Source organism: Vulpes vulpes, chromosome 15, assembly GCF_048418805.1.
Source record: "Vulpes vulpes isolate BD-2025 chromosome 15, VulVul3, whole genome shotgun sequence".
Taxonomy (NCBI): domain Eukaryota; kingdom Metazoa; phylum Chordata; class Mammalia; order Carnivora; family Canidae; genus Vulpes; species Vulpes vulpes.
The window spans coordinates 51,894,535-51,912,479 of NC_132794.1; the positions used below are offsets into that span (position 1 = coordinate 51,894,535).

At 43.6% G+C, this 17,945-nt stretch overlaps 1 long non-coding RNA gene across 5 annotated transcripts in view; it reads left to right on the forward strand.

Annotated features, from left to right (window-relative positions):
• Positions 1-17,945, forward strand: part of LOC112920035 (uncharacterized) — a 235,764-nt gene that overhangs the window by 55,996 nt on the left and 161,823 nt on the right. For 2 of the 5 annotated variants that reach the window (XR_011997376.1, XR_011997375.1), the window contains exon 2: positions 12,090-12,272. This is a non-coding gene — a long non-coding RNA (uncharacterized lncRNA). Of the gene's footprint in view, positions 1-9,382; positions 9,572-12,089; positions 12,273-13,123; positions 13,179-13,712; positions 13,766-13,848; positions 13,967-14,196; positions 14,306-17,945 lie in introns of all 5 variants that reach the window. The other 3 variants (XR_011997373.1, XR_011997377.1, XR_011997374.1) reach the window with 3 other exon arrangements.

A 17,945-nucleotide genomic window follows, 5' to 3' on the forward strand; every position in this document is an offset into this window, starting at 1 on the left:
GGTAACTTTGGAGTTTTCCAGCATAATAATGTCTAAGCAGTGACCAGGCAGGGTTGCCACACATTCTCTAAGACCGTGAACTTCAAACACTTTGATGCCAAGACCTCTGGCTTCAGGAAATAAGTGACTTATGGAGGACATCTGGACCCTGTCCTTGTTTTGACCAGTTCCTGGATGCCTAAGAGAACAACAGACCGCAATTGCCAATAAAAACCCCAGGCCCCAAGCAAAAATGAAACTCATGCTCTTTTTCTTTTCAGAGTCTCCTGGATGCTCTATCCATCTCTCTCTCTAACTCCAGTAACTCTGCTTTCACTTCCTGCTGGCTCATGTTTGATTTCTATCCTGCATGAAGCCAAGGACCCTTTTTGCTAGCCCTTTGGGACTCCTTCTGGGTCCTCAGACCCAGACTGCCTGCATCAGATAGGGTAGGGAAGGAATACTGTGGACAAAGGGGCACAGAATTGAACTATAGAATTACCCTTCTTTCTCTCTCTCTCTCTTTTTTAAGATTTTATTCATTTATTCATGAGAGACACACACACACAGAGGCAGAGACATAGGCAGAGGGAGGAGAAGCAGGCTTCATGCAAGGAGCTCAATGTGGGACTTAATCCCAGAACTCCGGGATCATGCCCTGGGCTAAAGGCAGATGTTCAGCTACTGAGCTACCCAGGCATCCTGACCTTCCTTCATATTCCAAGATGATTCTATGATTTTGAGCCTTAGTAGCTAGGAGAAAGATGGTGTCTAAAGTGAGCAATTATCATTTGTGTGTATGATTTTCCTGTATCCACTCTGTGGGGATATATAGGAAGCAGATTCCTATTTTCCAAAGAGAAAAAGAGGAGGCTAGGCCTCTCATTAGCTCCAGGAATCTAGGTGTAGGCACTCGACACAGGTTTAGTCAATTCATCTGTTGAGACACTGAATCTGGGGCATTGACGTGGGGATCCAGGAACACACCTCCCATAAAAGCAAAGCCATTTGATGCCCCTGCACTCACCTTGCCCAGTCACACTGAGGCTCCTCCCCATCTTGACCACAGAGGCCTAGGATATGTCCCTGTCTTCCCTTACCTGTTTTTCCTGGGCCAACATTATACCTTCCATATTGATCCTACTGTAGGGTGGTGGACAATCCTGCCTGTGGCCACCAGCAGCCCAGACCAGGGCTGATCTCTTCCAGCGTTAAATGGAGTTCAGAGGCTAGAGATGGTGACTCACTGTTTTCAGTGTGTGTTCCTTAGCCACAAACACATTTTTAAGGGGGAGTGGAAGCACTGAATTTTAACCTTTAGCTTTCTGGTTGCTGAATAAGTAAGTGGACAGCCTTGAGACAAGATATCTTAAGTACATATATCCAATGCACTCTTTGCATAGGCATCCATTTCCTTTATAAATACGTGTCCTGGCAGGAGAACAAAACCATGTGTGCCTGACTTCCATTATGGCCAGCTGGCAGCCAGGAGGGGGGATGGGAAAGGCCTTGTGGAAGGAGCTTATGGGGGTTCTGGGATCAGGGTTCTAGTCCCATCATTAATACCATGTAGAGGTGTGGTCGTTATGGTGAACTCTTCATTTGTCTCCTCATTTATAGTAAAATCATTTTGGCAGGCTTTAAAAGTCACACTAGCTGCTTTTACTTCCCAAACATTTCCAGCTGTCCTTAAATGCCATCTAAATGCACTTCCACGATGCAGCCTGCTGAGCTTTCCTCACTGCACAGGAATATTTGAGCAAGTTGAGAATTTGACACTTCCTCTGCTTCCTTCCTGTCCCTGACTGTATTGAAGAAAATAAGCCATAAAGAACAGAGGGTTGGGATGAGTGAATTGGGAGAAAGGTATTCTGGGTTCTGGATTTAACTGAGGAAGTTTTTCCATTTCTCTGCCTGGGGGATTAATGAAGGTGATTTTTTTCTTTCTTTAGAACTGGGAAAATTGATAATTTGTAAATTGCTGCATGGATTTCAAAATTTGAACCTTTTCTGGTGTTAGGATGGCTGAATAAAAATGATCTAGGAGGCTGATTAAAAATATAGCCTGGGGTGCCGGAGTTGAGCGTCCAACTCTCAATTTTAGCTCAGGCTCAGGTTGTGATCTCAGGGACATGGGTCAGGCTCTGCACTCAGTGGGGAGTCTATTTAAGATTCTGTCTCTCTCTCTCTCTGCCCCTCCCTCCGCTCTCTCTCAATAAATAAATAAAATCTTAAAAAAAAAATATAGTTCTTGAAGTTTGGATTGGAATCCAGGCATCTGTATTTCCAGAAAAAAAGGTTTGTGCTCTTATTCCAATGCACAGCCAGGTTTGGACACTTACGGGTTCTAAAGTTGACATCCTGAATCTTGCAAAAATATTGAAACTTATTTGAATGAACAACAATTGATGGCATCATTTGTTCACTAATATTGTTCTTTGCATATGTCTTTTTTGTCTACAAGCTTGAACGATTGAGGGCAGTGGCTATTCTTAGTTATCTTCGTAACCTCGGTAACATCCAATAGGTATTAATAAGTTATCATTAAATTAAACCAGAAACACTGTGCACATTTATCCAGTTCAAACAAAGGCGATGGTATGTTCGGTTTTTTTCACTAACAAGGGCTGCCTGGGTTACCTGTTCCCGTTTGTTTTTACTTTCATGGTAGGGCTTCTTCCCCCTTCTCCCTCTTGCTTTTGCCTCTTGCCTTTTTTCCTCTGCTGCTCCATGTTGTGTTTCTTGCTATAGAGAACTGCATGACAGTATGAAGCCCCAGAAGAAGCTCGTATTGGTGTGAGTGGCTGGTTGGTTATCTCAGCCAAGGAGGATTAGAAAACTGTCTTTGGATTCTCAGTCCTGTCTTTTCACTAAGCCAGCAATTCCACCTCTCTTCCATCCTGTGAATAAGACAACACAGGATGTTCTTGTTTGTTTGTTTGTTTCCTTCTCAAAAACCTTCTGCAGCCCTTCTGCAGGTGACCTCACTTCCCCTGTAGGTAGGTGGTCCTTGGCACCCTTGGGGTCTTGCATCACAAAATGACTGCAGTTGCAGAGATAAAGGCAATGAAACAAATGCTATCAAGGCTTTCTTGGAGCCCCTAGTAAACGGATTTACAGGCTGCAGCTACAGCACAAACTGAAACAGTAATTGACCCTGCTGACCACCTGTGATTATTCAAGGTGCCGTAATCTCAAGGGGCCTCATTCATCTCTTTGCTGGAGTTTTAGCTGACTGCAGAATAATTGCTGGGAATTCCAGTTAAGACTTAGAAAGATTTGTCACTGGCCGGTGGGTACCCCTGGCTTAGTAAAACTCAACATACTTATAATTAGTATAAGCCTGCTACAAGTAACCTCTTGTTAAAATGCAAATTATTAGAACATCTATTACCAAATAAGAAAAGTTTTAAAAAAAATATTAGGGATTCCAGGCACAGGAATGTGTGGTGAACTTGAAAAGCTTGATGCCAATTATGTGCTTCACTGAATTAAAATGAATTGATGTTATTAATAAAGACTCAAATGATCTACCCTGCCAGCCCAACCTTTTACCACCTTGCATTTTATTAGAACTGAACTTTTCAATTAAGATCTGTCTTCCCACACTTACCAAATTGAGTTTTCCAGACTTATGATTCAGTCACAGAAGCTTCAGGAACATGGTAGGGGCTTGGGTGGGAGTAGAGGTGGTGGGTCATGCCCAATTTGCCATGACAGCTTGCTAGTCTCTAATGCCATATTTCAACTTCTTTCAGAGTAATGTGGTCCCTTGTCTAGGTTCCTGACACTGAATAATTTATTCAATAAAATAGTGCAATTTAAAGGAAAGTGAATGAAGATGTTTACACTTGGTGGCAGCTCTCTAAAATAATATTTGCAGTGAAAATTGAGATGAACTGGTCTTTATTTTGCTAAGAAGAGAAGGAATAGGTAGGAATAAAAGTGTTGAAAGACCTCTTATTATTCTTGACTTAGTTTGTCCTATGAAGAGCTTTTTCCAGGCAAATGGGAAAACATTCAATTTGAAATTCTGCCTAGAAACTAGATTGAGGGACTCCTGGGTGGCTCAGCGGTTGAGCGTCTGCCTTGGGCCCAGAGCGTGATCCTGGAGTCCTGGGATCGAACCCTGCTGCATCAGGCTCCCTTCATGGAGCCTGCTTCTCCCTCTGCCTGTATCTCTGCCTCTCTCTGTGTCTTTTATGAATAAATAAATAAAATCTTAAAAAAAAAAAAAAAGAAACTAGATTGATTTGCTGATGTTTGGCACATTAATTATTTTATAAGTAAATGGAGATATAATTTTAAGGCATGAGTCAGCACTTCTCAAAGGATCCAGAGTATGTTTCTTCTGATTCGGGTCTTTTTAAAGTGACATGATTATTTTGGAGGCTCTTTTCCACCTTCACCTCCTCTTTTCTTTAGCTGTGATCCACCTATCTTACCGGATTACTCAGAGTTGGGAAGAAGTGCAATGGCCCTGCTGGCCGTTCTCACTAGTTTATGTAACCACTTCCCTCCCTCTGGCCAGTATCAGTTGGACAAAACTTGTGGTTTTTTGAGGGGTGAGGTGAATTTCTTTGTATCTCTCGTTTTTTTATTATGTGTGCTTTTCAGCTCCCTACCAGTTTTTCAGTGGGATGGCTCTTTCTACTAAATGTTGGCCTTGTGGTGTGTTGGTCTCGTTTCCTGCTGTCTGCCTGGTGCTGTGAACAGTGCCTCGTACCCAGGGACTACATACTGATCCCCCTCTGTCTCAGCTGGTCGGTTCCCCACACTGAGCCTAGACCATCCCTTCAGCTGTCACCCCAACACGATCGACACCCCTCCTCACTTCTGGGTTGTACTCACACTGTTCTCCCTACAGACCCTGCTTCCCCTCACACCTCTCTCTTACTAAGCAAATCCTACCCATCCTACTATATGGGAGATCTGTGTCCTCCATGATGGTTTCCACCGGTCCACAAAGTCCTGGTTTCCATAGTCTGACTGTATCTCATCATCATGTGCTGTTCAGATCATGTGCTGCCCCAGGGCCTGGCTTAGTTCTTTCAGGGTTTCACAAGAGATGGTGTTTGTCCTCATGGATTTAGGCCAAGGTGAGTTGCATAGGTCCTATGCCTGAAACTTAACTGGTATGTATGGTCCTTCAAGCAGTAGGCATGGCACAGAGGCCTGCACTGGATGTCCAGGAGATGCTCACTGCTCGCTGTCAGCCCTCTTTCCTCATCACTGCCAGGTGTGATGCCTGCCTTACCTGGAATGCTACCTCTGTGGCATTCTTGGTCATGACTTCGGGTCAGATCAGAATATGGGTGACATTCCCTCCCTCAAATTTCCTAAGCTTCCTCTCATCTTTTTTTTTTTTCTTTCAAGATTTTATTTATTTATTCATGAGAGACACAGAAAGAGAGAGGCAGAGAGACATAGGTGGAGGGAGAAGCAGGCTCCCTGTATGGAGCCTGATGTGGGACTCAATCCCAGGACCCCGGGATCATGACCTGAGCTGAAGGCAGATGCTCAACCACTGAACCACCCAGGTGCCTACTTCCTTTCATCTTTCTGGATAGTACAGCGGCATGTACAGAGAGGTTGCATTCTTAATGGTTGGCTTTTTCCTGGTGGCCTGTGTTCTAGCCTGACCCAGTTGCTTCTTTCTGTCTCTGGCTGCTTTTGCCTTTTCCTCTCTCTTTCCACCCATAATATAACATTAATTTTTTTAAAAGGTACATTTTGAATTTGGTCTGTAACCCTCCTATGCATGAGACCAGTCACTCTCTATTAAAAAAAAAAAAAAAAGCTTTTATAATTTGTACTTTTCCCTGTCATACTGACCTTCTCTGCACTTAGTTCAAATTACTGGGCTTTTATTGTATTGAGCTACTCTTTCACCCTTCCATTTCAAAAAATGCCTTTTTCTGTCAAATTTTATTTAGGAGGGTTAACCGAGGAATATGACTATATGTAGAATGTTGACACCCCATAGGCTCCTTGAAATAGATGACCTTGGTTATGGGTACTGAGATAATTAGCAAAAGAAAATTGACAGAAACCAACTGCTTCCAAGATAGCACAAGGTCACAGTCAAAGGAAGGACAGCAGAAATTGAACAGACAAGCTGATCAAAGACAAAAGCTTACCAAAGGACTTGGGTTTTTTAAAGAGAATCTTTGGGGTGCCTGTTATTCATTCAACAGTAATTCCACAGTGTGAATTGAGTAACTACTATATTATCTATCTACTATATTGTTCTAGGCACCGGTATTATGGAGAAATGAGACAGGCTGAGTGACCTGCTCACAGTCTAGCAGGGTGGGAGTCAGGGGAGTGGCAAGAGTCGAATATATAAAAAGGTACTGTTATGGGGAGAAAGGGTGGTAAATTTAGTTTTGAGTTCAAAGTACCTAAGTATATCTAAGTGGGACTACCACTAGGGGTTGATTTGCCCATTATAGAGATGTTCAAGCGGGCATCGCATGGATAGCCATTAGTGATCTTGCAGAAAGGCTGGCCGTTTGGACTAGATGAGCTCACAGAGCGTATGAATGTTACTCTATTTATGCTCACAATCGCTCAGTGTGATACCTTGTCTTCAATAATACTCACGGAAGCGGGGAGGGATTCTGTGAGCTTCTAAGCCCTTGGCCATAACACCTTCCTCTCAGAAGCAGAAACCACAAAGGAGATGTCTCCTTTCTGTAATCAAGGTTATGAAAGCAATTAAAATGTTCCATGGCTTATTTCCTGCCTTTCTAGACTGCTTTGTAGATTGACATCTGGAATGGCCTCCAACCTGGCAGCCCTGTTCTAATTGAAAGAAAGGGGAAATGTTTATATTTCTTAGGAAAAGAATGCAACACCACTCTCTTTTTCTTAAAAAAAAAAAAAAAAATTAAAGCTGTTGAAGGATGGGGGGAACAGTTTTACCACTTCAGTAAATTTGAAACAATAACTTTTTTCCTTGTTACCAAAATACAAACTCATCACAGAGAATTCAGACAATTCAGATAAGGGAAATAATGCAATAAAAATCCACCATCCTGACATAACCACTGCTAAAAACATCTTGGCCTTCTGATCTTTTTTTTTAAATGAACATATTGATATATATTTCATAAACAGTGGGCTCACACTATGCATACTGTTCTATAATCTGCTTTTTTCATTTAAGAGTTGTATTAGTATGTTTTATCAGTTTAGAGGTTGTAAGCATGAGTTCACTTTACTTCTAATATTCTAGTCGAATTACTTTGTGGCTCCAAAATACAGGATTATCTTTCTTGGGATGCCTGGGTGGCTCGGTGTTTGAGCATCTGCCTTCGGCTCAGGGAGTGATCCTGGGATGAGTCCAGCATCGGGCTCCCTGCAGGGAGCCTGCTTCTCCCTCTGAGTGTGTCTGCCTGTCTCTCTGTGTCTCTCATGAATAAATAAAATCTTCAAAAAAAGAAAAATAATATCTTTCTTTCATTTCTCTCTCTTTTCTCCCTTTCTTTCCTGTCTCAGAATTTGAGCTCACACGTCAGGGTAAGAAAACCCAAGGGTATTTGCTTAACTCTCAGACTCAGTGTTGGTCACTGTCCTGCCATGGAAAAAGACTAGAAAATCTGTAGTCTAAGAGAATGGTTGTTCCATTCTCTTGGGTGTTGCTGTTCTTTTATTTTTAATTCCAGTAGAGTAAATATACAGTGTCATATTAGTTTCAGGTGTACAATATAGTGATTCAACAATTCTATACATTATTCAGTGCTTATCACCGTAAGTGTGCTCTTAATTTCCTTCACTTATTTCATCACCCATCCCCCACCCACCTCCTCCCTGGTAACTGGTAAGTTTGTTCTCTATTGTTAAAAGTCTGTTTTTGCAAAAAAAAAAAAAAAAAAAAAAAAAAAAAGAGTGTTTTTTTGGTCTCTTTTCTTCCTTTGTTCAATTGTTTTGTTTCTTAAGTTCCACATAGAGTAAAATCATATGGTATTTGTCTTTCTCTCATTGACTTCTTGGCTGTTGCTGTTCTTGATGCTTCTGTGTTGTACCTGACCACTACCAAAAGGTCTGTGGTGATGTGGGCATACTTGCCATTGACACTGATGGTCCAACAACCTGGGATAGTCATTGACCACTGAAGAAAATGACTTTTGGAGTGATGTACACCTTAGCTCAGGAATAGTTTTTCCAAATACTCTTGGAGGGGGCAGGGGAAAGTTTTTTTTTTTTTTTTTTTTTTTTTTTTTTATATATTACATTGAGCTGGGTTGTACTGTCTGCTTGGGCTCCTACAAACATACAATCACACAGTTGCAGGTTGGGTTCCTTAGAAACAGACATTAAAATGGAGTTTGGGATTTAAAATGTTTATTGGGGATCAATACCTGAGAAAGGAAAGGGGAAGAAGCAGGATTGGGCAGAGAGAGAAACTAAACTGTAGTTGTGGGTCTGAGAAAGGCTCAGCCAGCCTACTGGGGAGCTCTGGAGTGAGTATTGCCCATTGGGGTTGAACCGCACTGTACTGAAATAGCTGAGCCTTTTTACCCCTGTCTCACTCAGTCTTTGCACTGGGGCTGTCTCAGGGAAGGACATGACCTTGGCCAGGCAACTCTCTGTAGCTGGGGTACACCTGAAAGATCCCTGGTCTCCCTGAAGTTGGGGAGCAAGTCCTTCCCTGAAGAGGGATCTGCATGGTGCATCTCTGGCCTACTACAGCCCATAGTCTCCTTGGCTACACTTCTTCATATATTTTGTGGAGAGCAGCTCCCCCAGGTCATAGCAATTGTTATTAGTTTCCCTCTTCTATCTTCCATTGACCAGGTCTGCTAGCCTCAGGGACTTACATAGTGGCTTGAACCTGATGCTCAGTGGTCTGAGACCTTGGAAACTATGCCCTTCTCAGGCACAGTTTGTTGTATCTGTTTGTTTGTAGTCATAATCAGGCAAGGGAGGGCCAAGAGGTGTCCAGATAAATTACCTGAACGCCACCCATATTCTTCCTTGGCCTATTTTGTAACAATAGTCCTACCTTATTCTCATGATCAAGGATAATTACTTTATTAGGATGATGACTCCTCTTTCTGCCTGAAACCAGAGGGACCAAGCAGCAGCTTATAGTTCAATGGGGATTTTGCTAGTTCTCTAGTAGGAGTTTCTTCTCAGGGACCAGATCTTAAGCCCTGTGGGACACATAGTTGTGGGGATAGGAGACACACATTTTTTAATTCAGTCATTGGGAGTAATGGTAAGTGGGGTTATTTTTACTTCACTCTTCTTGTGCCCAGGCCTGTTTATTCTTTCTACTGCAGACAGTGTCAAGCAATGATATTTCATGTAATGTCTATACTGTGTCCTGGAAGATGGCATCTTATTCTATCAGAGTATTGCTTCTGAGATGACACTTTCTCTGTGACTTTCATAGGTTTATCCAACATTCTGTTAGGCCCCAGCTCTGGATATTGAGGAATAGTATATGATCAATGGATTTTGTGATCATGGACCTACTTCTAATCCTGGCAAAAAGAAATATCTTACCACAAAATACCAAGTGACAATATATCAGGATTTGCCAATCATGAGTTCCATCAGACCTGACAACACATATGACCAGGTGGGCATAGCTATCTGTTGTAATATGAAAATTGTACATCTGAGAATGAGCATGAGCAAGATCAAGAGGTTTTCTGCCTCTTCCAAGGCCCTGTAGCATGCCAGGAGTTGATTTTCAAATAGCATCTAATTCCCTATGACAGATAGCATGACATTGCTGTAGAGCCCCAAACCATGGCATCCATCACTGTTTTAACAGCACCCCTTCCCAGTTCTTATCCCAAGAAAGTGCCTACTGTGTGCCAGGAACAGTTTTATTTATTTATTTATTTATTTATTTATTTATTTATTTATTAAGATTTTATTCATTCATTCATTCATTCATTCATTAATGAGAGATGCAGAGAGAGATTGAGGCAGAGACATAGGCAGAGGGAGAAACAGGCTCAATACAGAGAGCCCAATGCGGAACTTGATCCCAGGACTCCAGGATCCTGCCCTGAGCTGAAGGCAGATGCTCAACTACTGAGCCACCCAGGCATCCCAACTTTTTTTTTTTTTCCTAAGATTTTATTTATTTATTTGGCAGAGAGAGAGAGTACAAGCACAAGCAGGGGGAGTGGCAGGCAGAGGGAGAGTGAGAAGCAGGCTCACTGGAGTTTAATGCAGAGCTTCATCCCAAGACCCTGGGATCATGACCTGAGCAGAAGGCAGACACTGAATTCACTTAGCCACCCAGCACCCCTATGTGCCAAGAACTTGAAGGGTATTCACTCATTTAGTACTCCTATCAGCCCCATGAAGAGGTTACTATTATTCTCATTATTTTAGATGAGGAATATGAGTTACAGAGTGGTCATCATATTCCCAGGGCTACACTTATTCTTTTTTAATTTTTTTTTCTTAAAAAAAAAAAAAAAAAAAAAAAGGGATCCCCGGGTGGCTCAGTGGTTTAGCACCTGCCTTTGGCCCGGAGCATGGTCCTGGAGCCCCGGGATCGAGTCCCACGTCGGGCTCCCTGCATGGAGCCTGCTTCTCCCTCTGCCTGTGTCTCTGCCTCTCTATTTCTCTCTCTATGAATAAATAAATATTAAAAAAAAAAATTTTTTTTTCTTAAAGATTTTATTTATTTATTTGAGAGAGAGAGAGAGAGAGAGAGAGAGAGAGAGGCAGAGACCCAGGCAGAGGGAGAAGCAGGCTCCATGCAGGGAGTCCGATGCAGGACTCGATCCCGGGACTCCAGGATCAGGCCCTGGCCTAAGCCAGACACTAAACCGCTGAGCCCCCCAGGGATCCCCATTCATACTATATTTTAAATAAAATTACTCAAGCTTTAAAAAATATATCTTCTTTAAAAAATATGGAGTGAACTGAGAATATTTTCAACTGATGTTGTTTTCAAAAAGTCTATATTGTTTGTGGAATTCTTTTGTTAGCAGTATAAAAGCCAGATTGAAAACAGACCTCATACAACATAGAAAAGATACCTGTGAAGTTTTGTGCTCAGTGTAGTTATAGGTCTAATTAAGCGTTTTTTCAGTCGAAGGCACAGCTCTTGCGTCATTGGTTGCTTGACTTAGAGACAACGTGATGTGTAGTACCCAAGAGGGATGACAGCCACCTCCCCTTCCTTTCATTAAAGCCCAAACCTGCCCTCATTACCTCAGGCCTTCTCTGTGCCAGCTTTTTAACATAATCATGGTATCACTTAATGCCAAGCTGATCTGGGTCCTGCTAATAGGCATTCGGGAATGGTGATTAGGACTTAGTGCATGGTTCTTATTCAAAGAGGACTGACCCAGCTATCACATGCTATAAATACTGCCCTGCCAGAAGCTTGAAAATTGGTTCTGGTTGATTGTCTTTACATGGTGCTGTGACTCATTGCTTAATTTCTTCCTGATGCTTTTGCCATAAAGGTTCGATAGCCTATAATTTTTATAAAAGATATATTTAATTCATGGTGTTAAAAAAGGTTTCAGGTAACTAGTCACATTTGTAGGACATCATTGCTAGGATAGCATTTGTACTTAATATCCTTTATTTTTATTTTTTAAAGATTTTGTTTATTTATTCATGAAAGACAGAGAGTGACAGAGAGAGACAGAGACACAGACAGAGGGAGAAGCAGGCTCCATGCAGGAAGCCTGATGTGGGACTGGATCCTGGATCTCCAGGGCCGAAGGTGGCGCTAAACCACTGAACACCCCCCCCCTCCCCGCCCTCCCTGGGCTGTCCTATCCTTTTTTATAAAAAAAAAACAAAAAACAAAAAACAAACAAACAAACAAAAACAAGCATAATAGGTTTAGTTTATCTGTCATTTTTATCAATATCAAATACATTGAATATCTATTATGTGAGAGGCACATAAAATTGATCCTGTCTGCCTCCCTTCTCCATCCTTTCCCCCATCCCTGCCAGCTTCTATGTACTGTACTCATTTGTAAGAATTTCTATTAGATTGGTCTTCTGTTTCTCATACTATAGGCAGATAAAACACACTTTGTGTTAGATCCCAGAACAGAAATAATACTGAAAGTATTTCTAATACTTTTTTTTCCTTTTTTTTTTTTGCAGCATGAGGCAGAGTCTAAGCACATGGTCCATCCAGTCCACTGCCCTCAGCTCTTATACACACCATAAATGCTGATAACACTGATCACTTGCATCGGATGCCACAGTGGACATTTAATCTTCTAGCCAGTGTCGTTCCACTCCCAATTCTACACTCCAACCCAAAGTTCCACTATCTTAACAAAGGTAAGCTCTCTGAAGACAATATTCGCTCACAGTTTGGAGGCTGGAAGTTACAATTGAGGTGTCAGCAGGTTTGGCTTGAGGCTGCCCTTCTTGGCTTGTAGAGAGCTACCTAATTGCTTTGTAGCTATATGATCACTCTAGCTTTTTTATGTTTAGTGTTTGCATGGTATATTTTTTACATCCTCTGATTTTACCTTTGGTATCTTTCTCTTTAAAGTGGATTTCTTGTTACTCTACCATGGCTGGAAGCAGTTGTCTCCCTCATACTTTTCTGAACTACTTTGTTCTTTCCTGTAAAATGTCTTTTCTTTTTAATCAGCTAGACTTTGATTTTGTGGTTTGCAATCAAGAACCTTGGTGTTACGATACTGCTACTGGGAGCAGACTGTAAACAACCAATCCTCAAAGGGAGTTGAGGGATGCAGGCTCGCTCTTTGGGGGCAAAAGTTGGTAAAAATCCCTTTATATTAGGAGATGGTCTTCTGGGTGCTCAGGGCATGCAGTGGTGAAAAGAATCCCTTATTATCCCCTGAAATTAATAGCTCACTTAATACCAAACTTAGAGAAATAAAATGACTCCTGGGATTGAGGGGTATGAAGGGAGTAGGTAATTTAAAACATTATGGGATGGCCTGACATAGCCAGACCTCACAGGAAGGGAGATAAGGGAGTAAATATCCCTTATGACCTTCCTCTTGAACTTGTCTGTTGTGCTTAAGGATCTCCATTTCTCTGATTTATTATATTTTGAGTAATTTTGGATTATATCATGCACGTTATCAATGTAATATTGTAGAGACTCTGAATGCTCTTTTTCATTTCCTCTAATGAGTCCTGTTTTTTCATTCCAGCATACTTGATCAGATATGAGCTCCCAACTCTGCTTTTCTCTAGTTCCAAACTCAGGTCAGTTCTGATCTTTTACCTTTAGGTGAGGTACTTCAAGGCTGTTCCTTGTATACATGGCTCTGGAGTCAGCCAGACATGTAAGGAGGCAGAATTTGAGTATTCCCTTTCTGGTTCTTTTCCTTCCCAAATTGTTTCTTTATCCAATGGCTACAGTTACCCTGGACTCAGTACTCTGATTCCCTGGGCCAAAAAAAGTGGCAATTTTCTACACATGCTTGATGCTTTATATATGCTGACTGAGCCTCCCTTCAGGTTATAAGAGAAGCAGCAAAATGGAGAACTTATTCCATGTAATGCCCCCTCTCATGCATGGACTTCTCACTAGAATCTACTTCCCTTCACTCTCTTGTGCCTTCATGTAGCTGCTTCTTGTATATGTCTGTATTTCAGAATATCTATCTATGGAGGGTTTATTCCATGTGGAATATGCAGAGGTTTCTCCTACATGGAGAAGGATGCTTCCCTGGCTATTACTAGAAACTCAATCCTTGTCCTAAAACATCTCTTTGTTTTTTCTCTTCGTGTTTCCAGAAGGTCCCTCTTAGCACTATTATGGTTGCAGTGAATCCTTCAAATGCTTTCAGGTTGGTGGTAAAATTGGGGTTCCCGCATGTTACATGTAGAAGGGGCATTAAAGATTATTTAGCAGAACCTCTTCATTGTGCAGATGAGAAAACTGAGTCTCTAGGAAGCAAGTCCTACAATGCTGGGGAAGATGAGCCAGAGTGATCTGTGAGAGATACCCGAGTTGGCCAAGGGGAGACGCATCTTCTCAAGACTGAAAGGTAATTTGTGAAACTGGCGGGGAAGAAACTTTCTTTGGTGCCTTTTTTGCAGCAGTGATAAGGATATTACAGATTCAGAGGCTTGAAATGAGTAAGAAAAAGGATTTCTTTGGAAATCTTGTCTGAAACTGCCATAAATTTTAGAAACATCCAGTTGGAAAACACATCAAACATGTCTTTTCTGAAGCAAGTTGTCACATTTCATCACCATGGCTGGTTTTCTATTTCAGTCTCTGTCTCCTGAAGCAGCTGTGTTCACGCTGAAGAGAGGCTCGGAGCTTGAGACAGACGATGACATGTGTTGCCTCCAGTGAGAAGCCTTTACCAAAAGGCTTAAAGGTTCTCTTAGTCTTTGGTTGCTTGTCTGCTTAAATGAGAATATACAGACTTCCCCCTAATGTCCTCCTCCTTCCCTCATCTCTCCTTTCTCTCCTACTCCATCACACTGACAACATTTGGAAAAGATGACCTCAGTCGAGTCTCCTATCAGTAGTCACTCTTTATGTCAAAATTGAATCTTGACACCTTATTTATCCACTCACCTCAGTGGATTAGATGGTTAAAACTTCTTAAATTTACACTTTCTGGGTTTTCATAGTTGCTGTCGTTTAAACTCCAGAATCATAAAAGAAAGTTAAGGGTGTAGGGGAAAAATTGAAGCAAAATCAAGCAAAAAACTTGGTGGGTGGCTGTGGCATTTGAACATAGTATCAAACACAAGCACCTCGAAGTAGAAGTGTATATAAATACTTAGTCCCTAAATTACATACGTTTGATACAGATTGCGGGAGATTGTATCTTGAAATAGAAAGAAAAGCGGATTTTTAAAAGGTAACTTCATTTATCTTGAAATAGAAAGAAAAGCGGATTTTTAAAAGGTAACTTCATTTATATTTGGCAACTTTGTATTTGGAGTTCTACTCCCCTCCCTGGCTCAGGGACTAGTGCGTGACGGTTAAGACGCTGTCCTGCTAGCACTCTTGGGACTTGAAAGCCATTTGTCCCCAAGGATGGCAGCTTTCAACAGCCAAACAAAAGCACTCAATTCTTTAAGTGAGTAAAGAGGGAGCGGATTCATAGACCTGGAAGGATGCATTTCCTCATACATAAGCACCACAACAGAAGACTCTATGAAGTCTCTTCCTGCTCTGAGAATGAAGGCCCTCTTAGTAATGTGGTGAGATTTTTCAGATTCAGCATTTCAGTTGAATGCAGCGTGTTTAGGAGGAATTTACTGTAGGGGCCAGCACCCAGTGGATGCACCCATGTGTTTATAGGGTGGATGAGCAGTGGAGTAAATATACACCTTACTGTCAGCCCATAATAGCATCTTGTGGCTGCTTTCCTGAGTTGGGGTTCACACCAGTAACCCCACAGGTACAAGTCTTTTATTTGGAGATCAGAAGGTGAAGAAGTAGCAATTGGACATAAAATGGTTTTCTCTGAAATCAGTTATTAAAAATAAGCTGTTGCCATCACTATCTTTTTCACTTTAAATGGAACTGACACTATGACCAAATAATTGGTGGTAATTACAGGCCTGGTGTCAGATTTAATAAACCACTCAAACTATAAATCCTCTAAAGATATGGTTAGTTCTCTATCATAAGATAGGACTTTCATATCCTTTAACACCTGATTATTGTTGCTTGTATTTTTCTTCAATATATTTCCTGCCTTTTTTAATAAAAAAGCTGTCATTTCTAATAAAAATTGAAAAAATCATCCAGGGAAATAATACAATTGATGGGTATCACAGGCTGAGACATACTGAATAAGTCCACCTCTTTAAAAACTTGCAATAAAATTTTGACCCTAAGCTGGACCTTGGGTTGAGATTATAACTCACTGTGTGAAGTGAGAGGATTTCTCATTTCTGAGGTTTCTTAGTCTGGTCCTCTTGTCTCTGGAAGGCCTCTTCCTTAGAATGAGTAGTGGCTGAGTAGAAGCTGAACACCCTTTCCACTCTTTGGGGAACAGAAGCACATTCCTTCTTTTTGGCCCATGTGATAGAGTGAATTCACAATATATTACACATTTTTGTGTTAGAATTCTGTACATCCATGCCCTTTATCATGTGACTTTGCAGTCTCTCCCATTAAAGTGAGGAGAGTGTATTTCCCTATTGATGTTGGGACTGGTCATACAACTTGTGGCTTGCTTTGGCTCATGGAGTATCTGTGGAAGTGGCAGTATGCTGGTTTAAAGTCAGGGCCTCAGGAGGCATCAGGTATTTCAGTTTATGCTCTTGCACTGATGACGTACATGAGATAAACATGGCCATCTAGCTTCTGATCCAAGGAAGATGAGAGACTCATGGAGCAGATCTGATCCTGACTGATTTGCAGTCTGAAGTAGAGCTACTCCAGCTGACCTGTAGTGAGCCAAGAAAGTAAATGCTTGTCGCTATAAGCTCTTGGGTTTTGGGGTGGTTTGTTATATAGCATTATTGTGGCAAGAGTTGACAGTTACAGATCTCTAGCAAGGTAGGGAATGAGCCTGTGACATAAGGGTGGCCGATCAACTGCTTTTGAATGAGCACTTAGAATGGAATCATGGGAACTGCCCAATACAAATTTGACCCCAAAACTCCATTGGGTTGTCTACTGGCCAATTTTGAAACTCTGGAGTTCTCACAGGACCTCAGAAAACGCCGTCTTAGCAAATTCTCATGGACCTGGACCATCTCTGTAGACGCCAGGGCAAGTGGACTGAGGTTCCATACGTGCAGGCTTTCTGGGACCTCTGCTCTTGTCCCTCCCTCTGCTCCCCATGCTCTATCACTCAGGTCCTTTTGGCGCAGGTGCAGCTGCCTCCCTCCCTTCCACCTATTCCCTCAGCTCCAAAAGCCCCCGAATCTTTCCCCCTTCCCCTCCCTCCGAGTCTCCTGAGACCTTGGCCTGCCCACCTACTGGGGAATGCCAGCCCTCCCCCCTGCCCCCTCTCCTTCTCCTCCTGCCTCCCAGCCACACACTTCTTTACTGTTTCTGAACCCCAACCCTCACCCCCTACCTCCCCTCCAACCTCCCCTCCGATCTCCACGTGCACAAAATCCCACAAGGCCTCCTCCTCCCCTGACCTGGCCTGCCCCCTGCGAGAGGTGGCGGGAGCTGGAGGGGCCCTTCGGGGCCACGCTCCTTTCTCGCCCCAGGACTTTTCCCAAATGGAAAAACTGGGCTGGGCTCTTGCTCTGCCAACCCGGGGAACTATGTCCAGGAATTCAGTGCTTGACTTGGCAGGTTTGCACGCAGTCCCGGCCACCGCCTCACGCCGGAGGGGAGGTGGCGTATTCAGGCTGCTGCCCGGCCGGTGCGGCCTGCGGTGGGTGCTGGGGCGCCCGCCCTGGGTGCCGCGCGGCTCTCACGGCCCCTGCCTCCTGCCGGCACGCGGGGGCCTCGCCCGGCCCGGCCCGGCCCGGCCGCCAGCTCTGATGAGCTCCGGGACCCTAATAGGCTCCCTGGGCCGGGACCAGTGCGCTCGCCAGGAGCCTGCCTTGCGGCGGGGCCGCTGTCTGGGCGACCCGTGTCATTAACGAAGGCCGAGGAGGTCCTCCAGCTCCCGTTCCCCACCGGGAGAAAGGGCATTTAAGGTCTTTAACACCCGAGGGGAAGCGGCTGAGCCTCAGAGGCAGGCCAGGCTCCGGCCAAGGTCCAACTCCAGAGCCCCGCCTTGTGGCACCTGCGGCCCGCGGGCTCCGGGAGGCCCAGAAGGGGGGGGGGGCCCGCACCCGCCTGGGGCTTGCAGCAGGGACGCTGGGCCCGCGATGTCCCAACGCGGCGCGCCCCACTGTCGAGTGAGGGGCCACTGGGAATCCGCCTGCCCGGACTCGCGGAGGAGACCCTGAGCCTAAGTCCAGCCGGTCCAGCCTTCCAGCGGCCACTGCCGGGCCCACACCCGGCGCCCCCCACCCAGGCCGAGCCCAGGTCCTGCCCCAGGTGGCGGTAAGTCCTGTGGACAGGGGGCGGCCTACCCCGCTCTG